The following is a 12,725-nucleotide window of genomic DNA, read 5'->3' as shown; positions in this document are numbered from 1 at the left end:
TTCTGGGTAGGGGCTTCGGGTGCGCATTACATTTTTGCCCAAGCGTCCAGTGGGGTTTCTGGTGCGCTCCGAAGTGGGGTTATTGGAGCGCATCAAAGGTGCGCAATGCTGGTGCGAACCCGGGAGCGCTCCGATGTGTGCTCCAAGGTGCGGCGTGCACGAAGTCCGAGCCCGGTTTGCCCCGGGTGCGCACCTCGCGTGCACCTTCGCCGGGGTGAGCACCTTGGTGTGCAGACCTTGGTTGGGTTGCGCGCCCTGGTGCGCACCAAGGAGCGCTCTGAAGTGTGCTCCAAGGTGCGGCGTGCACGAAGTCGGAGCCCGGTTTGCCCCGGGTGTGCACCTCGGGTGCGCACCTCGCGTGCACCTTCGCTGCGGTGGGCACCTTGGCTGGGTTGCGCGCCTTGGTGGGCACCATGCAGTGCACGAAGTCGGAGCCCGGATTGCCCCGGGCGCGCACCTCCGCCAGGGTGGGCACCTTGGTGCGCACAACTTGCCTGGGCTGCGCACCAGGAAGGGCTCAAGATGGCACCCGCGTTCCGTTTTTTTCACTATCTTTCAGAACGGAAATTTTAAAATCTCGTTTTTTTTTGCCTTTTCTGGAAATTAGTGAAGGCAGCGCATCAAAGGTGCGCAACGCTGGTGCGAACCTGGGAGCGCTCCGATGTGTGCTCCAAGGTGCGGCGTGCACGAAGTCGGACCCCGGTTTGCCCCGGGTGCGCACCTCGCGTGCACCTTGGTGCGCACACCTTGGCTGGGTTGCGCGCCCTGGTGGGCACCATGGTGCGCACCAAGGAGCGCTCCGAAGTGTGCTCCAAGGTGCGGCGTGCACGAAGTCGGAGCCCGGTTTGCCCCGGGTGCGCACCTCGCGTGCACCTTCGCCGCGGTGGGCACCATGGCGTGCACGAAGTCGGAGCCCGGTTTGCCCCGGGTGCGCACCTCGCGTGCACCTTCGCCGGGGTGGGCACCTTGGTGTGCAGACCTTGGCTGGGTTGCGCGCCCTGGTGGGCACCATGGTGCGCACCAAGGAGCGCTCCGAAGTGTGCTCCAAGGTGCGGCCTGCACGAAGTCGGAGCCCGGTTTGCCCCGGGTGTGCACCTCGGGTGGGCACCTTGGTGCGCATGCCTTGCCTGGGCTGCGCACCAGGGCGGGCTCAAGATGGCACCCGCGTTCCTTTTTTTTCACTATCTTTCAAAACGGAAATTTTAAAATCTCATTTTTTTTTGCCTTTTTCTGGAAATTAGTGAAGGCAGCGCATCAAAGGTGCGCACCTCGCTGCCCACCACGGTGCGCAACGCCGGTGGGCACCCGGGAGTGCTTCGAAGTGTGCTCCAAGGTGCTGCGTGCACGTTGTCGGAGCCCGGTTTGCCCCGGGTGCGCACCTCGCGTGCACCTTCGTCGGGGTGGGCACCTTGGCTGGGTTTGCCCCGGCTGCGCTCCGAAGCGGGGTTATTGGAGCGCCGCCTCTTTTTTTGTCGGAGCGTTTGGTGGGGTTTCTCGCATTGGCTCTTCCGAGGCCCGGTTGCCACCCTGGCGCGCACGAAGTCGGAAGTAGGGTTAATTGCCCGGGTGCGCACCTTTGCCAGGGTGGGCACCTTACCTGGGCTGCGCACCAGGGCGGGCTCAAGATGGCACGCGCGTTCCGTTTTTTTCACTATCTTTCAAAACGGAAATTTTAAAATCTCCTTTTTTTTTTGCCTTTTCTGGAAATTAGTGAAGGCAGCGCATCAAAGGTGCGCACCTCGCTGCCCACCTTGGTGTGCTCTGAGGTGCGCACCCGGGAGCGCTACGAAGTGTGCTCCAAGGTGCGGCGTGCACGTTGTCGGAGCCCGGTTTGCCCCGGGTGCGCACCTCGCCTGCACCTTGGCCGGGGTGGGCACCTTGGCTGGGTTTGCCCAGGGTGCGCTCCGAAGCGGGGTTACTGGAGCGCCCCCTCTTTTTTTGTCAGAGCGTTTGGTGGGGTTTCTCGCATTGGCTCTTCCCAGGCCCGGTTGTTGGGTGCGCTCCCACCCTGGCGCGCGCGAAGTTGGAAGTTGGGTTAATTGCCCGGGCGCGCACCTTCGCCAGGGTGGGCACCTTGGTGCGCACACCTTGGCTGGGCTGCGCACCAGGGCGGGCTCAAGATGGCACCAGCATTCCCTTTTTCTCACTATCTTTCAAAACGGAAATTTTAAAATCTCGTTTTTTTTTTGCCTTTTATGGAAATTAGTGAAGGCATCGCATCAAAGGTGCGCACCTCGCTGCCCACCTTGGTGTGCTCCGAGGTGCCCACCACGGTGCGCAACGCCGGTGCGAACCCGGGAGCGCCCCGATGTGTGCTCCAAGGTGCGGCGTGCACGAAGTCGGACCCCGGTTTGCCCCGGGTGCGCACCTCGCGTGCACCTTGGTGCGCACACCTTGGCTGGGTTGCGCGGCCTGGTGGGCACCATGGTGCGCACCAAGGAGCGCTCCGAAGTGTGCTCCAAGGTGCGGCGTGCACGAAGTCGGAGCCCGGTTTGCCCCGGGTACGCACCTCGCGTGCACCTTCGCCGGGGTGGGCACCTCGGCTGGGTTGCGCGCCCTGGTGCGCACCAAGGAGCGCTCCGAAGTGTGCTCCAAGGTGCGGCGTGCACGAAGTCGGAGCCCGGTTTGCCCCGGGTGCGCACCTTCGCCGCGGTGCGCACCATGGCGTGCACGAAGTCGGAGCCCGGTTTGCCCCGGGTGCGCACCTCGCGTGCACCTTCGGCGGGGTTGCGCGCCCTGGTGGGCACCATGGTGCGCACCAAGGAGCGCTCCGAAGTGTGCTCCAAGGTGCGGCGTGCACGAAGTCGGAGCCCGGTTTGCCCCGGGTGCGCACCTCGCGTGCACCTTCGGCGGGGTTGCGCGCCCTGGTGGGCACCATGGTGCGCACCAAGGAGCGCTCCGAAGTGTGCTCCAAGGTGCGGCGTGCACGAAGTCGGAGCCCGGTTTGCCCCGGGTGCGCACCTCGCGTGCACCTTCGCCGCGGTGGGCACCATGGCGTGCACGAAGTCGGAGCCCGGTTTGCCCCGGGTGCGCACCTCGCGTGCACCTTCGCCGGGGTGGGCACCTCGGCTGGGTTGCGCGCCCTGGTGCGCACCAAGGAGCGCTCCGAAGTGTGCTCCAAGGTGCGGCGTGCACGAAGTCGGAGCCCGGTTTGCCCCGGGTGCGCACCTCGCGTGCACCTTCGCCAGGGTGGGCACCTCGGTGCGCACACCTTCTCAATGTTTTCTTGCCTTTTCTGGAAATTGGTGAAGGCAGCGCATCAAAGGTGCGCACCTCGGTGTGCTCCGAGGTGCGAACCCGAGAGCGCTCCGAGGTGCCCACGAAGTCGAAAGTCGGGTTAATTGCATTGTTTTCCCCGGGTGCGCTCCGAGGTGCGCAACATCGGCGCGCACCAAGGAGGGCTCCGAAGTGTGCTCCAAGGTGCGCACGATGGCGTGCACCTCTGGTGCGCACGATTCGGAGCTCGGTTTGACCGGGGTGCGCACACCTTGGCTGGGTTGCGCACCTTTTGTGCGCTCCAAGGTGCGCACGAAGTCGGAGCTCGGTTTGCCCCGGGTGCGCACCTTCGCCAGGGTGCGCACCTTGATGCGCACGCCTTGGCTGGGCTGCGCACCTTGGTGGGCGCCATGGTGCGCACCTTTCGTGCGCTCCAAGGTGCGCACGAAGTCGGAGCTCGGTTTGCCCCGGGTGCGCACCTTGGTGGGCGCCATGGTGCACTCCGAGGTGCCCAAGATTGGTGCGCACCAAGGAGCGCTCCGAAGTGCGCTCCAAGGTGCGCGCGAAGTCGAAAGTTGGGTTAATTGTCCGGTTTGCCTCGGGTGCGCACCTTGCGTGCACCTTCGCCAGGGTGGGCTGGGCTGCGCACACCTTGGCACCCGCGTTTCCTTCATTTTAAATTTTTTTTTTTTACAATCTCTCAAGTGGGAAATTCTATAATCTCAACTTTTTTTGCCTTTTCAGGAAACTTTTGAATGGAGCGCATCATTGGTGCGCTCCGAAGTGTGCTCCAAAGCTCTCTCCAGCTGCGTGCACCTGCCCCGGCCGCGCACCCGGCCCCGCCCAGCTTCGCTCACCTGTCCCGGGCGTCTGGTGCGGAACCTTAGAGTAAGAAACATCACCGTGCACCTTGGCCAACGTGCGCGACTCGACCGAGCGCGCACTGGCCGAGGTGCACACCGATTTCACCTGGGTGCGCGCGCAGCACCTCGGGCGCACCGGGGTGCGCGCACAACGCCCGGGTTGCACCGTGGCCTGTGTGCTCGGGGCGCCTCGGGTGCGCGCTCGGTGTCGCCCCCGCGCGCGCGGTAGTGCGGGCAGCGCACCCCGGCCCGGCCCGGCCCCGACGAGAACGCAAACGGGCAAAAGGTTTATTCAAATAGCATTGCGACGCCCGGCGAAAAACTAAAAAAGGGTGCAACACCGGGACTTCCCGGGAGGTCACCCATCCCAGTACTACTCCGGCCCAAGCGCGCTTAACTGCGGAGTTCTGATGGGATCCGGTGCACTAACGCTGGTATGATCGCACCCGTTATGAGCTTGTCGCAGTGTGTACTTAGCAAACCGCGACCCACGTGCGAATCCACCCCGGCCACCCACCCCCGTCGAGGTGCACACCCTCCCTCGCGAAGTGCGCCCCGTTCGCCAAGTGTGAGCCCTGCCCGGGTGCGCGCACCTTGCTAGGGCGTCGGGTGTGCACCCGGCCCGGCCTACGTGCGTGCACCTGGAGGGGGCGTCGTGTGCGTGCAGTGTCCCGTCTGCAACGCGGTGCCCACACACCACCTCGGGCGCAACGACCTGCGCTCACATGTGGGCCGAGTGCACCTTGGTGCATGTTCGGGGCGCCTCGGGTGCACGCTCGATCTTGCCCCGGTGCACCAAGGCGCTCGGTTTGCCCCGGGTGCGCACTTGGTGCAAGGTGGGCACCCAAAATAGGGATCAAGCACCAAAACACAAGTTTCGGGATGCAAAATGGGACCCAAGGACCACAAATGCGTTCCAAGACCCATGATGGGTCCACGAGAACAAAAATGTGTTCCGAGACTTAATAAACAAATATTGGGTTTTAGGAGAAGAAACATGCTCTGATGCCCAAAACGAGAATCGACCCCGAAAAGGCCACAGGCCAAAAGTGGGATGCGAGACAAAAAAAAATGGGACCCGAGGACCAAAATTGGGTTCCCAGGTCGAAGACAGGGCAACCGGACAAGAAACGACCTCTAAGGCTCGAAATGAGTCCCGACGACTAAAACTTGACAAGAAGCACCCATCAGGCACCCAACTCGACACCCATGGGATGCCGACCCACCCGGGCTTCCACCTAGCACACCTTGGCACCCACCCACCCTCGCACCCAACCTCGCACCCAACTTAGCACCTTTGAACCCACATTGGCACTCACCCTGACCCTGGCACCTTGGAACCCACATTGGCACTCACCTTGACCCTGGCACCCACCTTTGCACTCACCTTGGGACCCACCCTGGCTCCCACCTCGGCACCCACCCAGACACCCACCTTGGTTCCTTGGCACCCACCTTGGATCCTTGGCACCCACCCCGACACCCACCTTGGCACGCAACTTGGCTACTTGCCACCCACCTTGGCTCCTTGACGCCCACCCCGACAACCACCCCGTGACCTACCCTGGCTAGGGTTGGTGCACACCCACCCTGGTGCCCACCTTGGCACCCACCCTATGACCCACCTTGGCACGCACCTTAGTACCCACCCCGTTACCCACCCTAGGACCCACCCCGTGACCCACCTTGGCCAGGGTGGGTGCACCCACCCTGGTGCCCACCTTGGCACCCACCCATCCTAGCACCCAGCCTGTGACCGGGCTTGGAACCCAACCTTGCACCCGCACCCGTCTTGGCCAGTGTGGGTGCGCACCCATCCTGGCACCCACGTTGTGACACACCCTTTAACCCACGCACCCTAGCACCCACGTTGGCACCCACCTTGGAACCCAACCTAGCAACTTGGCACCCACCCCGTGACCCACCTTGGCATCCACCATAGCAGTCGCCGACTTGGCACCCACCTCGGCACCCACCTTGACACTTGTGGACCCACCTTGCCACTCACCCTAGCATCGACCCATCCTAGCACCCACCCTGGCACCTTTGCACCCTAGCACTCACCCATCCTAGCACCTAACCTGTGACCCACCTTGACACTCACCCTCGCACCCACCTTGGAACCCAACCTAGCACCCACCCACCCTGACACCAACCCTAGCACCTACCCACCCTTGCACCCACCCTGTGACCCATCTTGGCACCCACCCATCCTACCACTCAACCTATCACCCACCTTCTCACCCACCTTGGCATCCACCTTAGCACCCACCCACACTGGCACCTTGGCACCCACCTCGGGCAAGGTGGGTGCACACCCACCCTGGCACCCAATTTAGAACCCACCGAGCATGTTACCCACCTTGGCACCCACATTGCAGCCCACCCTAGTACCCACCCTATGACCCACATTGGCATCCACACCCTAGCACCCAGGCACCTCGACACCCGCCTTGACACCCACCCTAGCACTGAACCTGTGACCCACCTTGGAACTCACCCTAGAACCCACCCACCCTGTGAACCACCTTGGCATCCACCTTAGCACCCACCCACCTTGGCACCCACTCTAGCACTCACCCATCCTAACACCCAACTTGTTACCCACCTTGGCACCCGCCCTCGCGTCCACCTTGAAACCCACCCTAGCACCCACCCACGCAGGAGCCCACCTTGGCACCCAACCTAACACCCACGCATCCTGGCACCCAACTTGTGACCCACCTTGGAACCCACCCTAGTACCCACCTTTGAACCCACTATATCACCAACCCACCTTGGCACCCACCCTATGACCCTCTTTGGAATCCACCCTAGCACGCACCCACCCTGGCACCCACCATGGAGCGCACCCTAGCACCCACCCACCTCGGCACGCACCTCAACACCCACCTTGGTGTGCGCACTGCGCCAACCTCTCAAAGACCCTATGTGGTGCGCTCCAAAGTGTACACCTTTGGTGCGCTCCAAGGTGCGCACCTTTGGTGCACACCGAGGTGCACACCAAAGTGTGCACCGAGGTGAGCACCAAAGTGCACTCCAGGGTGCACACCAAGGCGTGCACCTTTGGTGCGGTCAATGCAAACGAATTCGGAAGTTGGGGTCGATGTCCTAATCGCTGCTGCAGACTACACGTATGAGAATCGGACAAATAGCTTTATATAGGGGAGGTGTTGCGTTTGATGGGTCGACTCCCCTGGTTGTGTGCACTGCACCAACTTCAAAGACCCTGTCTTGTTTAAGAAGTCAAAAGTTGGGGTGGATGTCCTAATCATTGCTGCAGTCTACGCATGTATGAGAATCAGACAAATAGCTTATATAGGGGAGGTGTTGCATTCGGTGGGTTGACTCCCCTGGTTGTGCGCACTGCGCCAACCTCAAAGACCCCGCATAGCAGAAGAAGTCGGAAGTCGGATTTTGGTGAGCACCAAGGCGTGCACCTTTGGTGCGGTCAACGCAGACGAATTCAGAAGTTGGGGTGGATGTCCTAATCGTTGTTGCAGGCTACACATGTATGAGAATCAGACAAATAGCTTATATAGGGGAGGTGTTGGGTTTGATGGGTCAACTCCCTTGGTTGTGCGCATTACGCCAACCTCAAAGACCTTGTTTTCGTTAAGAAGTCAAAAGTTGGGGTCAATGTCCTAATGGCTCCTGCAGGCTACACATGTATGAGAATCGGACAAATAGCTTATATAGGGGAGGTGTTGGGTTTGATGGGTCGACTCCCCTGGTTGTGCGCATTACGTCAACCTCAAAGACCTTGTTTTCGTTAAGAAGTCAAAAGTTGGGGTCGATGTCCTAATTGCTCCTGTAGACTACACATGTATGAGAATCAGACAAATAGCTTATATAGGGGAGGTGTTGGGTTTGATGGGTTGACTCCCCTAGTTGTTCGCATTACACCAACCTCAAAGACCTTGTTTTCGTTTAGAAGCCGAAAGTTGGGGTCGATGTCCTAATTGCTCCTGCAGGCTACGCATGTATGAGAATCAGACAAATAGCTTATATAGGGGAGGTGTTGGGTTTGATGGGTCGACTCCCCTGGTTGTGCGCATTGCGCCAACCTCAAAGACCCTGCATTGCGGATGAAGTCGAAAGTCAGAGTTTGGTGTGCTACAAGGTGTGGTCGAAGGTGCTCACCTAGGTGTGCACCTTTGGAGCACAGGAAAAGTGCCCTCCAAAAGTGCGCACCTTTGGAGTGCACAAAAGTGCCCTCCAAAAGTGCGCACCTTTGGAGCGCAGAAAAGTGCCCTCCAAAAAGTGCCCTCCAAAAGTGCGCACCTTTGGAGCGCAGAAAAGTGCCCTCCAAAAAGTGCCCTCCAAAAGTGCGCACCTTTGGAGCGCAGAAAAGTGCCCTCCAAAAAGTGCCCTCCAAAAGTGCGCACCTTTGGAGCGCAGAAAAGTGCCCTCCAAAAGTGCGCACCTTTGGAGCGCAGAAAAGTGCCCTCCAAAAAGTGCCCTCCAAAAGTGCGCACCTTTGGAGCGCAGAAAAGTGCCCTCCAAAAAGTGCCCTCCAAAAGTGCGCACCTTTGGAGCGCAGAAAAGTGCCCTCCAAAAAGTGCCCTCCAAAAGTGCGCACCTTTGGAGCGCAGAAAAGTGCCCTCCAAAAAGTGCCCTCCAAAAGTGCGCACCTTTGGAGCGCAGAAAAGTGCCCTCCAAAAAGTGCCCTCCAAAAGTGCGCACCTTTGGAGCGCAGAAAAGTGCCCTCCAAAAGTGCGCACCTTTGGAGCGCACAAAAGTGCCCTCCAAAAGTGCGCACTTTTGGTGCGCACCAAGGCGCTGGTTCGGTCGTTGCAGGCGAGTTCGGAAGTTGGGGTCGATGTCCTGAGCGGAGGTGCAAACTACACAGGTGTCGGAATCGGACAAATAGCTTATATAGGGGAGGTGTATGCTTCGATGGGTCGACTCCCCAGGTTGAGCGCACCGCGCCAACCTCAAAGACCCTACGGTATGGATGAAGTCGGAAGTTGGGTCCGATGACCAATTCGATTAGTAGGTATGCTCATGAGGTCGGAATTTGGGTCCGATGACCTGCCATGTGCAGGAAGGCGAATGTTGACACTGTGCGTTGCAAGGTGCACACCAAGGCGCTGGTGCGGTCTTTTTAGTCGAGTTCGGAAGTTGGGGTCGATGTCCTGATCGGAGGTGCAAGCTACACAGGTGTGGGAATCGGACAAATAGCTTATATAGGGGAGGTGTATGCTTCGTTGGGTCGACTCCCCGGGTTGAGCGCACCGCGCCAACCTCAAAGACCCTACGGTATGGATGAAGTCGGAAGTTGGGTCCGATGACCGATTCGATATGTAGGCATACTCGCGAGGTCGGAATTTGGGTCCGATGACCTGCCACGTGCAGGAAGGCGAATGTTGGCACTGTGCGTTGCAAGGTGCGCACCAAGGCGCTGGTTCGGTCGTTGGAGGCGAGTTCGGAAGTTGGGGTCGATGTCTTGATCGGAGGTGCAAACTACACAGGTGTGGGAATCGGACAAATAGCTTATATAGGGGAGGTGTATGCTTCGTTGGGTCGACTCCCCGGGTTGAGCGCACCGCGCCAACCTCAAAGACCCTACGGTATGGATGAAGTCGGAAGTTGGGTCCGATGACCGATTCGATATGTAGGCATACTCGCGAGGTCGGAATTTGGGTCCGATGACCTGCCATGTGCAGGAAGGCGAATGTTGGGACTGTGCGTCGCAAGGTGCGCACCAAGGCGCTGGTGCCGTCGTTGCAGTCGAGTTCGGAAGTTGGGGTCGATGTCCTGGTCAGAGGTGCAAACTACACAGGTGTGGGAATCGGACAAATAGCTTATATAGGGGAGGTGTATGCTTCGATGGGTCGACTCCCTGGGTTGAGCGCACCGCGCCAACCTCAAAGACCCTACAGTATGGATGAAGTCGGAAGTTGGGTCCGATGACCGATTCGATACGTAGGCATATTGGCGAGGTCTGAATTTGTGTCCGATGACCTGCCATGCGCAGGAAGGCGGAATTTGGGTCCGATGACCGAGTTGATGGCGTGCCATGCGCAGAAAGGCGGAATTTGGGTCCGATGACCGAGTTGATGTTGATGGCCCGCCATGCACAGGAAGGCGGAATTTGGGTCCGATGACCGATTTGAAGGCGTGCCATACGCAAAAAGGCGGAGTTTGGGTCCGATGACCGAGTTGATATTGATGGCCCGCCATGCGCAGGAAGGCGGAATTTGGGTCCGATGACCTGACATACGCATGGAGTCCGACTCGGGGGCCGATGTTCGATTCGATGACTTGCATTGTGGGTAAAGTCGGAAGTTGTGGTCTTTGACCCGATTCGATGACCAGACTTCGGCTGCTTGAGAATCGGACAAATAACTTATATAGGGGAGGTAGTGTTCTCGAGCATCCTCCCCCCGTGCCCGTTTATGTCGATTGATGCTGGTGCTCGACTGGTTGGAGCGCTCGGATGCAAAAATCTTGCACCAGGATTTATCGATTGTGATGGACACGGCAAGTCTCCTGATTGCTATGCAGGAGCTCATCGTGAATCTCTATGCGGCCTTGGTATGGACTCGACCTGCGGAATGGTTCGGCAATGGTAGTCGCTCCAACACGTCCTTGCAATGGCCACAGAGGTGATTCGACTAGAGCTCCAGTCTAGCTTTTGGGTTGCTTGGCGGACTGGTATAGCCGCGATCGAGTTCCGGCCATGAACGTTTTAGATAGCTCTTGGGCTTTCTGGGACGAAAGTCGGAAGTTTGGGCTGTTGTCCGATTTGAGCCCTCGTATAGCATTTGGGTCTCTCGATGTGATTCCGCATTCCAGTCCCTTTGGGCACTGCTTGAGCCGCATCCCAGGGGGTTCCCTTCCCAATAATCTGCCTCGCAACCCGATTGCTATGCGGTGAGGCTCCTCGGCCGCCTCGGAACTATCTGTGTATCAGACGCATCGCGGGATAAGGGGTTGGCAACGGTAGTCGCCCCAAGCGCGTCCGATGCTTGGACCATTCCGAGGCGGCCCTGAAGCCTCTTCCGTCTAGCCGTTGGGTCCTTCTCGCCGCATCCCTCGCCTCGCACCCCGATTGCTATGCGGTGAGGCTCCTCGGCCGCCTCGGAACTATCTGTGTATCGGACGCGTCGCGGGATAAGGGGTTGTCACTGGTAGTCGCCCCAAGCGCGTCCGATGCTTGGACCATTCCGAGGCGGCCCTGAAGCCTCTTCCGTCTAGCCGTTGGGTCCTTCTCGCCGCATCCCTCGCCTCGCACCCCGATTGCTATGCGGTGAGGCTCCTCGGCCGCCTCGGAACTATCTGTGTATCGGACGCGTCGCGGGATAAGGGGTTGTCATTGGTAGTCGCCCCAAGCGCGTCCGATGCTTGGACCATTCCGAGGCGGCCCTGAAGCCTCTTCCGTCTAGCCGTTGGGTCCTTCTCGCCGCATCCCTCGCCTCGCACCCCGATTGCTATGCGGTGAGGCTCCTCGGCCGCCTCGGAACTATCTGTGTATCGGACGCGTCGCGGGATAAGGGGTTGTCACTGGTAGTCGCCCCAAGCGCGTCCGATGCTTGGACCATTCCGAGGCGGCCCTGAAGCCTCTTCCGTCTAGCCGTTGGGTCCTTCTCGCCGCATCCCTCGCCTCGCACCCCGATTGCTATGCGGTGAGGCTCCTCGGCCGCCTCGGAACTATCTGTGTATCGGACGCGTCGCGGGATAAGGGGTTGTCACTGGTAGTCGCCCCAAGCGCGTTCGATGCTTGGACCATTCCGAGGCGGCCCTGAAGCCTCTTCCGTCTAGCCGTTGGGTCCTTCTCGCCGCATCCCTCGCCTCGCACCCCGATTGCTATGCGGTGAGGCTCCTCGGCCGCCTTGGAACTATCTGTGTATCGGACGCGTCGCGGGATAAGGGGTTGTCACTGGTAGTCGCCCCAAGCGCGTCCGATGCTTAGACCATTCCGAGGCGGACCCGAAGCCTCTTCCGTCTAGCCGTTGGGTCCTTCTCGCCGCATCCTTCGCCTCGCACCCCGATTGCTATGCGGTGAGGCTCCTCGGCCGCCTCGGAACTATCTGTGTATCGGACGCGTCGCGGGATAAGGGGTTGTCACTGGTAGTCGCCCCAAGCGCGTCCGATGCTTGGACCATTCCGAGGCGGACCCGAAGCCTCTTCCGTCTAGCCGTTGGGTCCTTCTCGCCGCATCCTTCGCCTCGCACCCCGATTGCTATGCGGTGAGGCTCCTCGGCCGCCTCGGAACTATCTGTGTATCGGACGCGTCGCGGGATAAGGGGTTGTCACTGGTAGTCGCCCCAAGCGCGTCCGATGCTTGGACCATTCCGAGGCGGACCCGAAGCCTCTTCCGTCTAGCCGTTGGGTCCTTCTCGCCGCATCCCTCGCCTCGCACCCCGATTGCTATGCGGTGAGGCTCCTCGGCCGCCTTGGAACTATCTGTGTATCGGACGCGTCGCGGGATAAGGGGTTGTCACTGGTAGTCGCCCCAAGCGCGTCCGATGCTTGGACCATTCCGAGGCGGACCCGAAGCCTCTTCCGTCTAGCCGTTGGGTCCTTCTCGCCGCATCCCTCGCCTCGCACCCCGATTGCTATGCGGTGAGGCTCCTCGGCCGCCTTGGAACTATCTGTGTATCGGACGCGTCGCGGGATAAGGGGTTGTCACTGGTAGTC

The 12,725-nt window shown here is 60.1% G+C and overlaps 1 non-coding gene across 1 annotated transcript; it reads right to left on the bottom strand.

Moving 5' to 3' along the window:
* Positions 1-4,408: 4,408 nt before the first annotated feature.
* Positions 4,409-4,527, bottom strand: LOC131863660 (5S ribosomal RNA). The gene has a single exon (XR_009362558.1). It is a non-coding gene; the product is annotated as a 5S ribosomal RNA (ribosomal RNA).
* Positions 4,528-12,725: the final 8,198 nt, after the last annotated feature.

This window comes from Cryptomeria japonica, unplaced genomic scaffold (assembly GCF_030272615.1).
Source record: "Cryptomeria japonica unplaced genomic scaffold, Sugi_1.0 HiC_scaffold_67, whole genome shotgun sequence".
Classification (NCBI taxonomy): Eukaryota; Viridiplantae; Streptophyta; class Pinopsida; order Cupressales; family Cupressaceae; genus Cryptomeria; species Cryptomeria japonica.
The sequence above is the reverse complement of the archived record's forward strand: the minus strand, read 5'-3'. Positions and strand labels throughout refer to the sequence as shown.